The following is a 17,511-nucleotide window of genomic DNA, read 5'->3' on the forward strand; positions in this document are numbered from 1 at the left end:
TTTTTAAAAAAATCAGTTTCTCAGAATGTGTCATTAGAGTTATAACGCTCATTCAGTGGTTACCCTGGCCCTACCATGGTCCAGCCCCCAGGAAAAGTAGAGACCATACTTTCTAGTTACTGTAGAAGAGATATATCAACCAGTAAACTACTGGCCACCAGTCAAATCCAGACTGCAGCCCACTTTTGTGTGGAATTTGAGCTAAGAATGGTTTGCACATTTTTAAACAGTGACATGTGAAGCCTACATGAAATTCAAATTTCAACATCCATAAATAAAACTGTGTTGGAACAAAGCCACACCCCTTCACTTATGTATTGCCCATGGCTGCTTCTGTGCTACAACAGCAGAGCTGCAGTTGCGACAGATACCTCATGTCCTGCAAATCCTAAAATACCCATATTTAATGTAAGGCTTTTTACAGAAAAAGTTTACCAACCTCTGTTCTAAAACATTCAATGGCTTACATGCTGGCACTTAATACAAACAATGCAAATGTTTGTACGATAATTCTGCAAATGGACAAAGTTGGCCTCTATGTACATAAGGTTATTTCCGGAGCCCTGGTATTCAAATAACCTCTATGATAACAGAAAGGTTATAATTGCAGACTTATGTCATTTTATACTACTGAAAATAATACAGGACTCAGTTCTAGCTCATGTGGTGCTATTGTGTAAATTGGGTACAGGCATCCACAGTGGACAGTGAATTAGAGCAAACAGCCCATGTCTCCACAGAGACCCAAACTTGTCCCAAGATGAAAGGCTGAATGGACTGAGTGCAAAATGTGCTAGGGCACAAAATCACAGGCATAAATATGAGCCCTGTGTATCAATCACATAAAACCTTTTTTTAAAGATTTATTTATTTATTTGAAAGTCAGAGTTACACAGGGAGAGGAGAGACAGAGAGAGAGAGAGAGAGGTCTTCCATCTGATGGTTCACTCCCCAATTGACTACAATGGCCGGAACTGTGACAATCCGAAGCCAGGAGCCAGCAGCTTCTTCTGGGTCTCTCATGTGGGTGCAGGGGCTCAAAGACTTGAGCCATCTTCCACTGCTTTCCTAGGCCATAGCAGAAAGCTGGATCAGAAGTGGAGCAGCCGGGTCTCAAACAGGCGCCCATATGGGATGCCAGCTCTTCAGACGAAGGGGTTAACTCGCTGCACCACAGTGCCAGCCAATCACATAAAACCTTATCAGAAGTGCTGAACAGGGGATTCAAATTCAATCCCATCAAGGTGGCATGTACCAATGCCATCTCACTAGTCTAAGTGATCAATTGATCATAATGATAGGATTAAGAGTCAAAGGGATCACATAAACAAGACTAGTGTCTGCTAATACTAACTGATAGAATCAAAAAGGGAGAGAACGATCCAACATGGGAAGCAGGAGACACAGCAGACTCATAGAATGGCTGATGTCCTAAATAGCACTCTGGCCTCAGAATCAGCCCTTAAGGCATGCGGATCCAGCTGAAAAGCCCATGAGAGTATTTTAGGCATGGAAAGCCAAGTCGCTCTGGAAAAAAAAAAAAAAAAAACACCTAAACGAAAGCTCTCTGGGAGTGAGATTCCAGTGGAAAGAACTGGCCATCAAAGAAGGAGGTATCTTTCTCTGAAGGGAGGAGAGAAATTCCACTTTGACTATGACCTTGTCTAAATAAGATCGGAGTCTGTGAACTCAAAAAGCTTCCATAGCCTTCACAACTTATGACAAGAGCCTAAGGTGATTACTGACGTCATAAACAAGAGTTTCAATTGTTAAGTCAACAACAGGAGTCACTGTGCTTACTCCTCATGTAGGATCTCTGTCCTTAATGTGTTGTACAATGTGAATTAATGCTATAACTAGTACTCAAAAAGTACTTTACACTTTCTGTTTCTGTGTGGGTGCAAACTGATGAAATCTTTACTTAATATATATTAAATTGATCTTCTGTATATAAAGATAATTGAAAATGAATCTTGATGTGAATGGAAGGGGAGAGGGAGTGGATAAGGGGAGGGTTGCGGGTGGGAGGAAAGTTATGGGGGGGAAAGCCACTGTAATCCATAAGCTGTCTTTTGGAAATTTATATTAAATAAAAGTTAAAAAAAGAAGTGCTGAACACTTCTAATGTGACTGAGTTTATCACTATTTTGTCCTGTTACTTAAAGCAATTCTGCCTGCAGACAGCATGCACACAGAAAGAGCTTTCAGATTCTAGGCTCAAATTAGGTTTATGGATGGAATTTGGAGGAAAAATGTGTCACCCTCTATCATCTTGCCAACCGCAAATCAATGCTGAATATCCAGATATGCCGTCATTCTTAAGAGCACATTGGATTTCACTGTGTTTTTGGAGAACTAGAATTTTTTTAGAAATCAACACTAGTGTAAGTTGTTGTAAATATATGATTTGATCTTTTTAGTTCAGCCAAATAGCTTACCAGGCAAATCACTGTATCTGGACCTTTTCAGCACAACCTAGTGAGAATTGTCATTTTGGCCTATTATAGCAGTGCAGGACCCGCCCTCCCCCAGCTGAATAAAAGCACAGAAGTTGGCAGGTCAAAAGATTATCATAAGGTAGAGCCTGTCAAATCACAGTGGAGGTTAAAGATCCAGCCATTTGCTTTCCACCCAAATCAATAATAAACTAGTTCTCATTTTCCAAAGTGGGAATGGTTTTCTGTGTTCTCCTCAAAAGAAAACACCATGCCTGGCAGCAAGTCCATGGCAGCGCCCCATGGGCTGGCCCTAGACAGCATGTGTCACATGCTCTCACCAGGTTTATCACAGTTTTTATAAACTTGCTTATTTCTATAAACAAGCAGCTTCTTACAGCTAATGGAAAGAACATCTGATCCAGGCAAAATAAAAGCAATTTTGGTCTTTCACATGACTCTGGTTTCTGGGCTGCTGTTCCTCTCGCTTCTTTCACCCCTCAGGGGCAGATAAACCTCTGTTGGTTACAACTGGCAAAGCACAAAAAAGAGCCGTTATAATACACAAGTGGTCAACCAGGCAGCCTTTAAGGAAAAACACTGCTGATAAGATAAACAGCTTGTGATGTCCTTAATTATAATATTTCATACTCATTTAGCCATCTCCACATCACAGAGCTAACAAAGTGGATTTCAAACAGGAAATAAGACTCCTTCCCACCAGCCCAGAGGCCTAATTATAAAATAGCAACCTACTTTTTCTGTAGTGAATACAGGGCTCTTTTTTTTTCTCCTCCAACAGAATTTATTGAGCTCATTACTAGGCTGCTTATGAAGTGATTTGAAATGAGGCAACATTAAAGCATTCCACAAATCCCTTGTACTTAGTCATCCTGACACTTTATTTGAACTTAGAGCATTGCAGCAGCCTCACAATTCTGACTCTATTATCTGATAGGAGGTCTGCAATCTGAAAAATGATGTATCATCAAACTTTCTTAATCATCACAATAATCTGTCGGAAAGAACCAGGTATAGTTCGGGCAACACCAGAGGGGCTTGGCTGCTAGAAACAAGGCAAGTGCAGCATGTGTTCGCCCCGAGGAAAGGAGCCACATTAATCAGTCAGCGAAAGGACCCAAGGCAGTGTACAGACGTGTGTATTTTAAGAAAAATTGACAGATAGGCTTCAAAGCAGCCAAAGCACTGAACTCCCCACATGCTATTAGTCCCACTCTAACTTCTGTTCTCTCTCGCGATCCAAAAGGCAGTTACAGACTGACCCTCACTAGGTTATCACTGAGGCTAATACAGCATAGTTAAAAACTATACCTGCAAAAGTTTCAAAGAGGAAGAAAAAAAAATACCTCTGAAGAATGACACAAAAGTCTATGGAAGTTGACTATCTGTTATGGGAAAATGTGGCTCATTTTTGCCTTTTATTGCCTGTTCTTCTAACTTCCTGAACCAGTAATGAATAAGAATCTAAAGAAAAAGAAATGTCTTCTTTTAAAGAGGAATTATGTTTTATATCTCACTAGGCTCAACATGTATTTCTAATGTGCAGTCTGTCTCAGAAGAAGAATGTCAGGCTTTTAAGAAGATTTATTGAGGAAAAGGCATGTATGTGCATGTGAACATGTGTGTGTGTGTGTTTATGTGTGTATCTGTGTGTGTGAGAGAGAGCACAGGTGAACGAGGAAATATGCATCCTGGAATAATAATGAATACCAAATGTGATTCTCTCCTTAGAGCGAGGTTGTCGATTCAACTAGAGCTGTTCCTAAACCATGTAACATTTCTTTCTGAAGTCCTCAATCCACCAAACATAATTCATGTTAACTGGGGCTGTTTCAACATGGAACCATGGAAGGACACTCAGAGCATTGTGAGGGAATTCTAGTTTTTTTTAGCTTAGGACCTTTGGGAGTGGTGCAACATGGCAGGAATCTTTAGGGCAGCTCTGTGTGAACAGAATAATGGAATATCAGTGTCTTCTGTCACTCATAAAGTCTCACCCTTGACACTTAAACTTCCAAACCACATCCCTGACTTCTGAATTGAATACATGACCCTCAAGTGACTTCCCTTAGGAAAATTATTCTCATCAACATCTTTGGAGAAAGTACAATGAAGGGAAGTTACCTGCTATAATACTCTACTTAGAAGTGAGATGAGACCTCTTATTAGGCACAATCTGCATAATTCATACATTTACTAAATGCTTAAGATGCCTACATCCTACATTTTAGTTTGCTGGCTCTGTCTCCTGGATATGTTTGCCGACTCTGGCTCCTGACTGCAGCCTCCAGGCAATGTGAAACCTGGGAGGTAATAATTTTAGTAGTTCAGTCCCTGCTACCCTATGACAAACTTAGACTGAATTGTCATGTCTCCACTTCAGCCCCAACCTCGCAAAGCTATTGTAGACATTTGAACCAGTGGATAAAAGTGCTCTCATTCTCTCTCTCTCTCTCTCTCTCTCTCTCTCTCTCTCTATGTCAGATACATTTTTTAAAAAGAAAGTTCCATAAATTCATATTGAGAGGAACTTCTCTAGACTCACAACTCTAGAAGTGAAGGAACCCCACAGGGGATTTAGCATCTTCCATAGAGAAGAAACTCCAAGAGGATTGTAACCCATCATGTGGATACTGCTAACACACTACAAGTGAATTTCCAGCAATTCTGAGATACTGCCTGAAAATAGAAGTTTCCTTTGTCTAGATTTGTCTCCAAAAGCTCATCACATGCAGCCTTTGAGCTCCCTGGTCTCATGGTATACAACATTGGTGACCTTCAAGTCCACTCACTCTCACACACTTGTACAATGCATCTCAGACCCCCGCATCACTCAGAACCACATTTCCTCTAAGAAGCTTGGCTATCCATCACTTCTCCCACTCTGTCATTTCTTCCATACTTACTATCCTACTTTCTTCTTCATCAAAATTTTTACTTTTTTAATCACTCACTTTTCCCCCAATTTTCCATTGCTAGTTATACTTTTTCTTAATGCCAGATAAGGCTCAATATCATAGGCAACCATGTCAAGCATAACATAGTTTGAGGCTGTGTGGTATAGTGTTTGGGGGCAGGCCTTCCGGAATCAGAGTGCCTGAAGCTAAACCCAATCTCAACCACTAGAATTAACTGTATATCTGATCATATCACCCACCGAATTAAAATCTACAGCAGCCTCCATATTGAATTCTTAGTGTCTAACACATTGTTTGGCACATTCAAGGATTTATTACCTTCCTTGGGCAAGAGATTTGATTTCTGTGCCTTGGTCTATCCATCAGAAGGAAGGCAATAAATCCTCCAGAGTGCGAGATACTGTGGTAAACACTAAGAATTCAGTATGGAAGCTATTAAAGATTTTAAGTAGATGAGTGATACAATCAGATATATCCTATTTCTATGGTCAGATATATGACCTTCAGATGATTTATTAATCTCTCTATATTTAGGTTCCCTCAACCTTAAAATGAAGATAATGATAGTTCCTCCTTCATAGAATCAATGAGCATATCAAATGAGTTAATAATAGCAAGCTATAAGCAAATCTTTGCCGTTAATAGCAGCAACATACACTCATGATATAAATCCTTGTAACACTGCAAATATCTTTAAAATTAAATTTATATCTTTAAGTGACTAATTTATTCACTGAATTCTCACAACCCATTTTTCAGCATTCACTCATTCGCAGAAATATTTAATAAATTACTCATAAATGGGAGGCCATTATTAGGTAGTAGTGTTAAGGTAAAATACATGTGGTTTCTTATTGACCTATAAGACATTTTAAAATACTGAGCAGCCATCTGCATGAATGTATGTATCAGCTTCTCTCCTTGGTTGGCTTTCAGGATGCTATAACTTTTTTATTAAGATTTATTTATCGGCCGGTGCCGCGGCTCACTAGGCTAATCCTCTGCCTTGCGGCGCCGGCACACCGGATTCTAGTCCCGGTCGGGGCACCGGATTCTGTCCCAGTTGCCCCTCTTCCAGGCCAGCTCTCTGCTCTGGCCAAGGAGTGCAGTGGAGGATGGCCCAAGTGCTTGGGCCCTGCACCCCATGGGAGACCAGGATAAATACCTGGCTCCTGCCTTCGGATCAGCGCAGTGCGCCGGCCACAGCGCGCTGGCCGCGGTGGCCATTGGAGGGTGAACCAACGGCAAAGGAAGACCTTTCTCTCTGTATCTCTCTCTCACTGTCCACTCTGCCTGTCAAAAAATAAATAAATAAATAAATAAATGAAAAGATTTATTTATTTTATTTGAAAGTCAGAGTTATACAGAGAGAGAATGGGAGGCAGGGAAAGAGAGGGAGAGAGAGAGAGAGAAAGTCTTCCATCCTCTGGTTCACTCCCCAGTCAGCTGTAATGGCCTGAGCTGCGCCGACCCGAAGCCGGAGCCAGGAGCCTTCTCCTGGTCTCCCACGCAGGTTCAGGGGCCTAAGGATTCAAGCCATCTTCTATTGCTTTCCAGGGCATACCAGAGCAGCCGGGACCGAAACCATTGCCCATATGGGATGCCGGCACTGCAGGTGGCGACTTTACCCACTATGCCACAGCGTCAACCCCTGATGCTATGTTCTTTTGATTCATTTATTTCTCTGACCTTCCTTCCAGTTCTCTTCTGTAACCCCACTTTCTCACAACTTTTTTTTTTAATTTTTTATTATTTATTTGACAGGTAGAATTATAGACAGAGAGAGAGACAGAGAGAAATGTCTTCCTTCCGTTGGTTCACTCCCCAAATAGCCACCAGGGCCGGCGCTGCTCCGATCAGAAGCCAGGAGCCAGGTGCCTCCCCCTGGTCTCCCATGCGGGTGCAGGGCCCAAACACCTGGGCCATCCTCCACTGCCTTCCCGGGCCACAGCAGAGAGCTGGACTGGAAGAGGAGCAACAGGGACTAGAACCTGGTGCCCATATGGGATGCCGGTGCTGCAGGCAGAGGATTAGCCAAGTGAGCCACAGAGCCAGCCCCTCTCACAACTTCTTAATATGAGAATATAAATCTTTCTGTTTTTGTGGTATCTTTCTCATCAAAGACTTCTATCCCAGGACTACTATTATTGCTTCTCTGAAACCTACTCTTTCTCCTCTAAATACTTTATCCTTTGACCATGTCCTTGATTTCATTCAATGCATCTCAGTGTCTCCTGGACACTACTTTCCAATTTCTAAAAGTAAGAATATGCTGAAGTTCGTTTTTCATCTTTTATGAACATTCAACTCCATTTTCTAAATTTTTTTAATTTTTGTCTCATATGTATGAGATCAAACACTCAAAGCCATATTTTGGTCTTTCTTTTTCTTAACCCACCCTTTTCATTTTTTAGCTGGTTCCAAGGATTTTATTGGGTAATAACTTTTGCATCTGTTATTTTTATTTTTTAATATTGTAGCCACTGGTCTGATTCAGACTCTTCTCTTCATCTCTCATCTGAACTGTTCTGTTAGTCTTTTACCTATCCCCAAGCCATGAACCTCAAATTTTCTTTAATGGTCATACAGATCTATCTTTTCCAAGCTCTATTTGATCTTTTTTACTTTCTTTTCTTAAAACGTTTAAGGGGTCTCCATTCTCCAATAAATTGGCACTTCTAACTAATCAAGGATAGCACTTCTAACACTGATATATAATGCTCGCTATACTCTGATCATACACTACCTTCAAAAACAAAGTCTTACATTTTTATAATCCATTACAGTTTGAGAAGCATTTTATACATATTATTATATTTACTCAAATACTCATTAAATCTTATAATGTAGATATGATTGTAATATGAAAGGCCTATGTTCTTTTTTTATGAAACAAGGACATTTAATTTCAGAATATTCCAAGAATATAAAAGAAAGACAACATAATATGATTGTTTCTTTACAATTACATATATATATATATATATAGTCAAGTAAAAATGATACACAAAAAACAGTAAAACCTTTCTCTCTGAAGAAGCCTCCTTAATCTCGTTGAGTGAAGTCAGGGACAGGGCAAAGGCACCTGTGCTACGAAGGCGGGACCCGGGGAGAGGGAACAGCTTGTCCCCAACATGGCTGGGGGAGTGCTCCACAGCTCTTTGGCTCGGGCTGTGGCCGCACACACTCCGGTTTCCATGGTAACCCACAGACTGCCTTGTACTCCGCCTCCCCCAGCCTGGTTCCATCAACCACCCTGGTGGAAAGATCTCAGCAAGGCAGCCATCCACGGGGAGTTCTGGTTATGCTATTCAGCAATTTAAACACCTTGTATATCTCAGGAACCCAATCCTCCCCAGATTCTAGGGCAACCCAGCCAGATTTATCCAGGTGTAGATCTGAGCCCCATCTTCAGTAGGAAGGTGTCAGGGTAGAGCAGACAGAACGAGGCGCTCTCCCGGAGGAAGGGGAGCCACCAGCTCCCGGCATCTGTGTCAGGCCCTGCACCAAGTAAGGGGCGCAGTCCAGAGATGTCCGTGTCCAAAGATGGCTTCCCGGTTACACGTGGTCACACGGCCACTCAGTGCAGGCGTGGTCCTGACGAAGGCCTATGTTCTTAATAAATCATAAAAATTCCTACAGGGAGAAAAACTAAGAATCAAAGAGATTTGAGATTTTTACTAAGCTACATAAGAATTTCTGAGTAAGAATATAGATGGATTTTGTGAGAGGATTTTGACCTAACAATGAAAAACATCTTAGATTTTAAAATAATAATAATACTTCTAGTTATTCTTTATGAATTACAGGGTAAAGAATATCAGAAACCATGGAAATTTCTGAGTTATGAGTTAAAGTCATAGATCAGAGGATTAAACCACTGCTTACAAGGCCAGAATACCATGTGAAAATATCAATTTTAGTCTGGGCTACACTGCTTCCAACCCAGCTTCCTGCTAATGTACCTAGAAAGCCAACAGAAGATGGTGGTGCAAGTATCTGGGCTCTTGTCTCCCATAAGGGAGATCAGGATTGCTTTCCTGGATCCTGAATCCTGGCTTCAGCCTGGCGCAGGCCAGGCAGTTGCAGACATTTGGTTAGTGAACCAATGAAAGATTTCTTTCTCTGTCTCTCCCCCTCTCTGTGTATCACTCTGTCTTTCAAATAAATAAAGTAATGAATCATTTTTAAAATAATACATGAAAAGAAATTAATTGAAAGGAAATTAAAGTTAGCAAATCTGGATTTAAGTTTTGACTCCCTAATAATTTTCTACATTAGTCCACTAACAATGTTATGCTTTGTTATATTTATCTGTAGGACAGTCTTGTAATTCATGACACATATTGGCTTCACAAGGAAATTATGAAAAGTAATGAAATTATATCCATTGTAAGTATTCAATTCAAATCATATACTTATCTTCTTTCATTTGAAACATCAAAGCTTTTTTGATAATCATTAGGTGCCTGTATTATTCCTACTTCTACAGATAAGCAATTGTAAGACAAGTACCTTCTTCAAGGTCATATACAATGTCATTCATCATCAGATAAAAACTTGGAACTGTCTCAGCTCACACACTTGGGTAACATTTTCATTTCAAAGTAACCCACATAACACCTTTAGTTAAGGAAAGAGAGAATTTCATAATATCAATTCACAGGTTATGTTCCCAAATAAAGCATATATACTTTTATATGGTTAAAGAAGACAGAGTCAATAGATCAAAACATCCAATTTTTAAGGTAATTATAAGAAATTTTTGGACTTTCCATTGAAATTAGACCTTTTAGGGCACACATCTTCATTTCCCACTATTCACTATGAGAAGGAGGGAAGGAAGGAAAGGAGAGAGGGAGAGGAGAGAAAGCACTAGAAACTTGATGAATAATTGCCACAGTGACAAACAATATGCCGGCATCACCTCATTGCTACAATGAGAAGAGGGTTGCATTCTCTGTTTTGTGGTCAGTCAGGCAAAAGAGTTTTGAAGCAGCAGTGAAAGTCACTACAGCTATTCTATTCATAATCAATGATCAGGTTCCAGTCAAACACTCCATAAAACTTCTTCAGCTCAGAAAAAGAGCCGAGAAAAATTACTCCCCAGAGATTTTCTACTGATAACGTAGAAGCAGTGCAAGAAACTATACCTGTGTCCTCCAGGTATTTCTGACCAGTGGTTCATGTGACACTGAAGATGGCAGTCAAAAATTTATATTGTGTTCCAAACTATTTTGAACATTTTTAGTTCTTTCAGCCTAAAGACATACTGTTTATAAAGACTCACACTGGCTTTCAATAGTCAAATTTAAGAAAAACAAAACTGCCTTAAAGCAGAAGGAAAACCAAATTTAAAATGAATAGACAATGAATTTCACATGAAATTAAGATGGCAAAGACCTGCTGTGACAAGAGGAATACACATCATTCACTGAGCTATGTGCTTGCATTGGGCTTACTGCTGGGTATTACTGATTGTATTCAACATGCAGGTCTATGCTTGATGATCCCATTCAGACCAATCACATGTTACTTCACTTCTATTTTTTTTAAAGATTTATCTATTTATTTGAAAGTCAGAGTTACACAGAGATAGGGGAGGCAAAGAGAGAGAGAGAGGTCTTCCTTTCAATGGTTCACTCCCCAATTGGCAGCAACAGCCGGAGCTGTGCCAATCCGAAGCCAGGAGCCAGGAACTTCTTACAGGTCTCCCAAGTGTTCCTAAATAAAGCATATATACTTTAGGACTTGGGCCATCCTCCACTGCTTTCCCAGGCCACAGCAGAGAGTTGGATCGGAAGTGGAGCAGCCCGGTCTCCAACTGGCGCCCATATGGGGTGCCTGCGCTTCAGGCCAGGACTTTAACCCACTGCGCCACAGTGCCATCCCCACACTTCAATCTATTAAGATAGAGAAAATACTCACTTATAGAACAGCTCCTGGTACTTAGTAAACATTTAAGTCTAGGTCTTCTCCATCCCCCTCAGTTTTACTCTTTGTATCAATGGTTAATAACTTTCTGATTACCACATACAGACTTGAAGGCAGAATAAGTAATCCTTATCTCCCATCTTTTCTCCCATGCTTTGCTTCTCACCTATTAGGCAGTCTACCATCATTTTGAATGAGATATGTTTCAAAGTGTTTTCTTTCTGGTTAGCTGAAAATGAGGTAACTACTTTACTAAATATGTATCTTTTAACTTAAATATATGTTGTACAACTTAGATATGTACAATAAAATTTATTGTAAAAGAAAAGAAAATAGGAATATCGATTATACAGAGTGCCTCAGGCAGAGTAATTCACACAGAAATTTTTTACGAGATCTAGAAATTAGAGGAAACATAATTCTGCTTCTGAAGAATCTTACAATCTTTCTATTGTAAAAAAACTATCTTGTTGCCCAATTTAAGATATGGTGCTGCCAACACTTACAGTTTTTACAGTTACAGTGCTTATTTTTAAGAATGAGACTCATTCTGGTAGAAACATTATTCCAGTTTGACACAATAGCTAACAAGACTTCTGTCCAACTATGATATTCTTTGCCCAGTTGAAAAAAAATATGTTTACATTCAACATGGTCTCTGGTTTTCACAGCTACCACACAGACTCAGAATGCATTTTCCATTACAACTCTCTATTCCCTGAAGTCTTTCTGCTAAGAGAAGCTGGAGCCATGTATAAAGACTTCAGCTTTTGGTACATGGGTTTCTCACCTTTTCATTATAGAGTTATATTTAAAACATATCAGCATCCACCATACAGATATGGCTGGGATTAGATGTTTCACAAAGCCTAACCACTCCTGTGTACTAATAGATCATAGTATTATTTGATGAAGTATGAACCTGTTTCAGCAATTAGTCTGAACTTTCCCATCAATCCAAACACTCAGAATCTTTTATTAAAAATGAACATATTTGGCAGCGCCACGGCTCAATAGGCTAATCCTTCGCCTGCGGCACCAGCACCCCAGGGTTCTAGTCCTGGTTGGGCCACCGGATTCTGTCCTGGTTGCTCCTCTTCCAGTCTAGCTCTCTGCTATGGCCCGGGAGTGCAGTGGAGGATGGCCCAAGTGCCTGGGCCCTGCACCCGCATGGGAGACCAGGAGAAGCACCTGGCTCCTGGCTTTGGATCAGCGCGGTGCGCCGGCTGCAGCGCCCAGCCACAGCGGCCATTGCAGGGTGAACCAATGGAAAAAGGAAGACATTTCTCTCTGTCTCTCTCTCTCATTGTCCACTCTGCCCGTCAAAAAAAAATGAACATAATTATTATTTAATTAATGTGCACAGGTCGTGTAACACATGTATGATCTTTCTTGATTTATTTTGCTATTGTAAAATCAGATATATTGGAAAATATTAGGGGGCCTGCACTGTGGCGCAGCGGGTTAATGCCCTGGCCTGAAGTGCCAGCATCCCCTATGGGCACCTGTTAGAGACCTAGCTGCTCTATTTCCGATCCAGCTCTCTGCTATGGCCTGGGAAAGCAGTAGAAGATGGCCCAAGTTCTTGTGCCCCTACTCCCACATGGGAGACCTGGAGGAGGCTCCTGGCTCCTGGCTTCAGATCATCGCAGCCCCGACCGTTGTGGCTGATTGGGGATTGAACCAGCAGATGGAAGACCTGTCTCTCTCTCTGCCTCACCTCTCTCTGTATAACTCTGACTTTCAAATAAATAAATAAATCTTTTAAAAGAAGAAAATATTAGAACCTTTTTCTAATTCAGTGCATTTTAAAAGGTGTGAACTATGTCGCTAATAGTTAAGAAACACGGAATTTTAAAATGGTTATCAATAGAGATATTAGGTAGTTAAAAAAAAAAAACAGTGTGTTAAAAACCAATCTACATACATAGATAGGCCATCAGAAGGATTAATGTGGCAGAATGTCCTTCTGGCAAGGAATCAACAGCTAGGTGGTTAAAGGCAGGTCCTTGTGTGCTTCAATGTCACTGCAAAGATGCTGAGATACGCAGATGTCAGTGGCATTATGGAATTGTGTGTTTTTCTAGCTCAAGTGCCATGTACATTCTCAACTGGCTGGGGGTCAGCACAGAGCAAAATGCTTACCCACTATATTTTTGATAAAACATAGAAGTGGGAAGAGTAAAAGAGATTGTGAGCTTAGCTGATGTAATGGAATACTAAAGTAAAATGATAAATGCAAAAGCAAGTTCTGTTTCTGAAGATGATAAATCACACATTGAATAGGTTATGTCCCAGATACTTCTGTGCTGAACCAATGATCCATTCAAGACCTACCTATAGAAATAAAGATCACTTTCTGGTCCTTTATCGTCTCTTCTCAGGTTATCATTCTCAAAGTTTCAAATTACACAACCTCTCACGGCCTGTTGAATCCCCTTGTCCTTTTCTAAGTCTGAATCATTCCACTATTGCTCTGGGAAGTGACTGGGACTACCGGTGAAACTGATTTCGACAGCCTTTGCAGCAGGCCCAGGTCTCAGCAAGAAGTGCTCAGCACAGCCAACAGTGAGAGGCTACAGAACAAAGGCAGTCAATCACCAGCAAAAGCTGTGCAGGAATTTCTCTTTCACCATATCCTACCAAGAAGACAGGGAGTGGGGATAAGCAGGCAAAGAAAAGACAGATCTCCTCAAATGTTTATGCATATTCTTAAGTACTAGCTGTCAAAAAGCTCACTTTTTTTTTGATGGTAGTTGCAATGGCAACTTCATTGGCCACCGTCACATTGCCTAGGGTACTGAAGCATCTACCTTCCATTCTTTTTCACTGTCTTTCCACCAATTCTCGTTCCCTAATAGCTCAGTGACCAGTAGCCAATCATATTTCTTCAATTTGCTGAAGGAGAAAAGAAAATCTTATTGGAGGAGGAAGGATAATTAGGCAGGCAACCAGGGTCATAGTTACACTCAGCTGGTAAAGGCCCTTTTTTATTACTAGCACACCTAGGATGGGAGAGTCTTTCTCCAGGAATGTGAGGGGGGATGTCAAAAAGTTCATGGAAAATGTGAATTATGGAAGAACTATCTGAATTTCAAAAAATTTTCTGCACCAAAGTAAACTTATCTTTTAATTCCATTTTCCATAAAATTTTTGGAATATGCATATTGTATGCAGTTGGCACTTTGTACATTGACTTGGTCACTTACAATGTATACATTTAATGTAACCACATATGGCAGCAAAAAGAGTATATAGCATTTCAGAAAAAAAGAAGCACTATTACCAAGTGGCTAGAAGGAGTGGTTTGCAGATAAAGTGACCTGGGTTCCTGTGCCACCTCCTGCATTTAATAGCTTTGTGTGCTTCTGGGCACATTACCAAACCCAGTCTATATAGATATGAAAATAATGGAATGTAAAGTGATCATCCTGGTTTCTGATAACTATTGTCAATTGAAAGAAATCAGGAAAAAAGTATAGTGGTACAGTAAGTGTTCAATAAAAGTATTTTTATTGGAAATGCACGTTGAAGGGAGTAGTCAGTGATTAGCAAAGTATTTTCTTCTCTGAAATATGCTTGTTGAGCATATGGACTATGGACTTAGTCGAACCAAATCCAGCCATGTAATTCAGGTCATCTGGATTCTCACTGCGTGTCATTCCCAATCATGCGTCATAGTAGGAACCTTCGTAAGAGGCTGTTCCTCAGGCAGCAAGTAGCTCTCAGGGCACTGAAACGTCAAACATGGTGACCTTGCTCTCCTAGTCTGAACTCTGCCTTAGAGACAGATTGCATGACACTAAGAGCTGAGGCCATGGGATTTAATGTTAATATAAAGATCTAAGAGCCTTTTCTCCTCCAACAACTACATTTAGGTGCCCTGTCTCTTTTCCCCATACCATTTAAGACATGGGAGTGTGTAGCTAGGAAAGGAGGTCTGACTAAATTTAAATCCTCATCCTGGTCTCCATGTAGTCTGCCTCTTTTATATTTGTTCTCTGATCAAGAATAAAATGTTTCTCCCTTCTTTCTATCTATAGAGAATTGTGGAAACAAAACCTAGTTCACGTCTATGAGCCACCAATTCCCTCGCCATGTGGTCTGCACGGTGCCCAGACCACTGACAGCCTCTGAACACATCCTGGGGTCTTTACTTTGTTTTTTGTTTGTTTGTTTGTTTGTTTTTTATTATAATCCAATGGTGTTTAATGACATCAATATTGATGATTTCATGATGGTTCCTTGGTTTATGACATTGCAACATATTGTTTTTTTTTAACTTTCATTTAATGAATATAAATTTCCAAAGTACAGAATATTGATTACAATGGCTTCCCCCCCATAACGTCCCTCCAACCCGCAACCCTCCCCTTATCCACTCCCTCTCCCCTTCCATTCATATCAAGATTCATTTTCGATTCTCTTTATATACAGAAGATCAGTTTAGCATACATTAAGTAAAGATTTCAACAGTTTGCTCCCACACAGAAACATAAAGTGAAAAATACTGTTTGAGTACTAGTTATAGCATTAAATCTCAATGTACAGCACACTAAGGACAAAGGTCCTACATGAGGAGTAAGTGCACAGTGACTCCTGTTGTTGACTTAACACTTTGACACTCTTGTTTATGGCCTCAGTAATCACCCTAGGCTCTTGTCATGAGCTGCCAAGGCTATGGAAGACCCCTGAGATCACTGATTCTGATCATTTTTAGACAAGGCCATGGTCAAAGTGGAAGTTCTCTCCTCCCTTCAGAGAAAAGTACCTCCTTCTTTGATGACCCATTCTTTCCACTGGGATCTCACTCGCAGAGATCTTTCATTTAGGTTTTTTTTATTTTTCCCCCAGAGTGTCTTGGCTTTCCATGCCTGAAATACTCTCATGGGCTTTTCAGCCGGATCCGCATGCCTTAAGGGCTGATTATGAGGCCAGAGTGCTGTTAGGACATTTGCCATTCTATGGGTCTGCTGTGTATCTCACTTCCCATGTTGGACCATTCTCTCCCTTTTTTATTCTATCAGCTAGTATTTGCAGACACTAGTCTTATTTATGTGATCCCTTTGGTTCTTAGTCCTATCAGTACGATCAATTGTGAACAGAGATTGATCACTGGGACTAGTGAGATGGCATTGGTACATGCCACCTTGATGGGATTGAATTGGAATCCCCTGGTATGTTTCTAACTCTACTGTTTGAGGTAAGTCAGCTTGAGCATGTCCCGAATTGCACATCTCTTCCCTCTCTTATTCCCACTCTTATATTTAACAGCTTTGACAGTCTCTCAAGGGCCGAGAGGAAACAGCCATGTGTGTCTCACATCTCTCCCTCTCTGCTCACACCATGCCAAGAGTTGGCTCTAAATTTTTAGGAGAACATCTCCATCAGCTGTGGGATATACTTTTTTTCTAAATAGAATTTTTTTTCCAACTTACTTCCTGATACAATGCTCCTATTTTGAGAGCTGCAATTTGTATGATCCTTCTCCCACCTTATCACTCTTAAAGAAAAGGACGTTTCCCCTAAATTCTGTATTCATTGCATGTCTTTCATGAGTTTTAAATGTTCATGAAGTGGAAAATGCCTTCAGCCATCTCTAAATCTAGTTTCTCACTCACATCTCCAATCTAGTTTCTCAAGATTTGCAGAATTTGGCAGTTTTATAATACAAGGCCAAATTTTGAAAGACCTACGACCTGAAATGACTGCTTTCTTCAACAGCAAATGTATGCAGGACTCACTGCTTATAGCTTTGGTTTTTTAAAATTATTCATTTATTTGACAACCAGAGAGACACCAAGAGAGCTGCCATCCACTGATCAAGTCCCTACATGCTTGTGAAATCTGAGTCTGGGCTGGGCCAAGGCCAGGAGCCTTTGTCTCCTAGGGTCTGCTTTAGCAGGAAGCTGGAATGAGGACACAGAGACAAGTATTGAACACAGGAGGCCTGGCATCTTAAGGGCTATGTCAAACGCCTGCCCTTATAAAAAGTTTTAAATGAAAAGGTCAAAGGCTTTTAAAGGCTGGATCACGAAGTACATGTGTCTGAGTTGGGGATCAAAACAGACAAATGAAATCCCTTGTCCAGAGTTTAGCTCACTGACTGAAGAACTCTGACACTTTCATGGTTCTATATTCACTGTGGTTCCTTGCTGTTATTATTATTTATTTATGTTGGCAAGACAACCATTCACTGAGAA

Source organism: Oryctolagus cuniculus, chromosome 5 (genome assembly GCF_051225735.1).
Source record: "Oryctolagus cuniculus isolate XC-2025 breed Fujian yellow rabbit chromosome 5, ASM5122573v1, whole genome shotgun sequence".
In the NCBI taxonomy this organism is placed as follows: Eukaryota; Metazoa; Chordata; class Mammalia; order Lagomorpha; family Leporidae; genus Oryctolagus; species Oryctolagus cuniculus.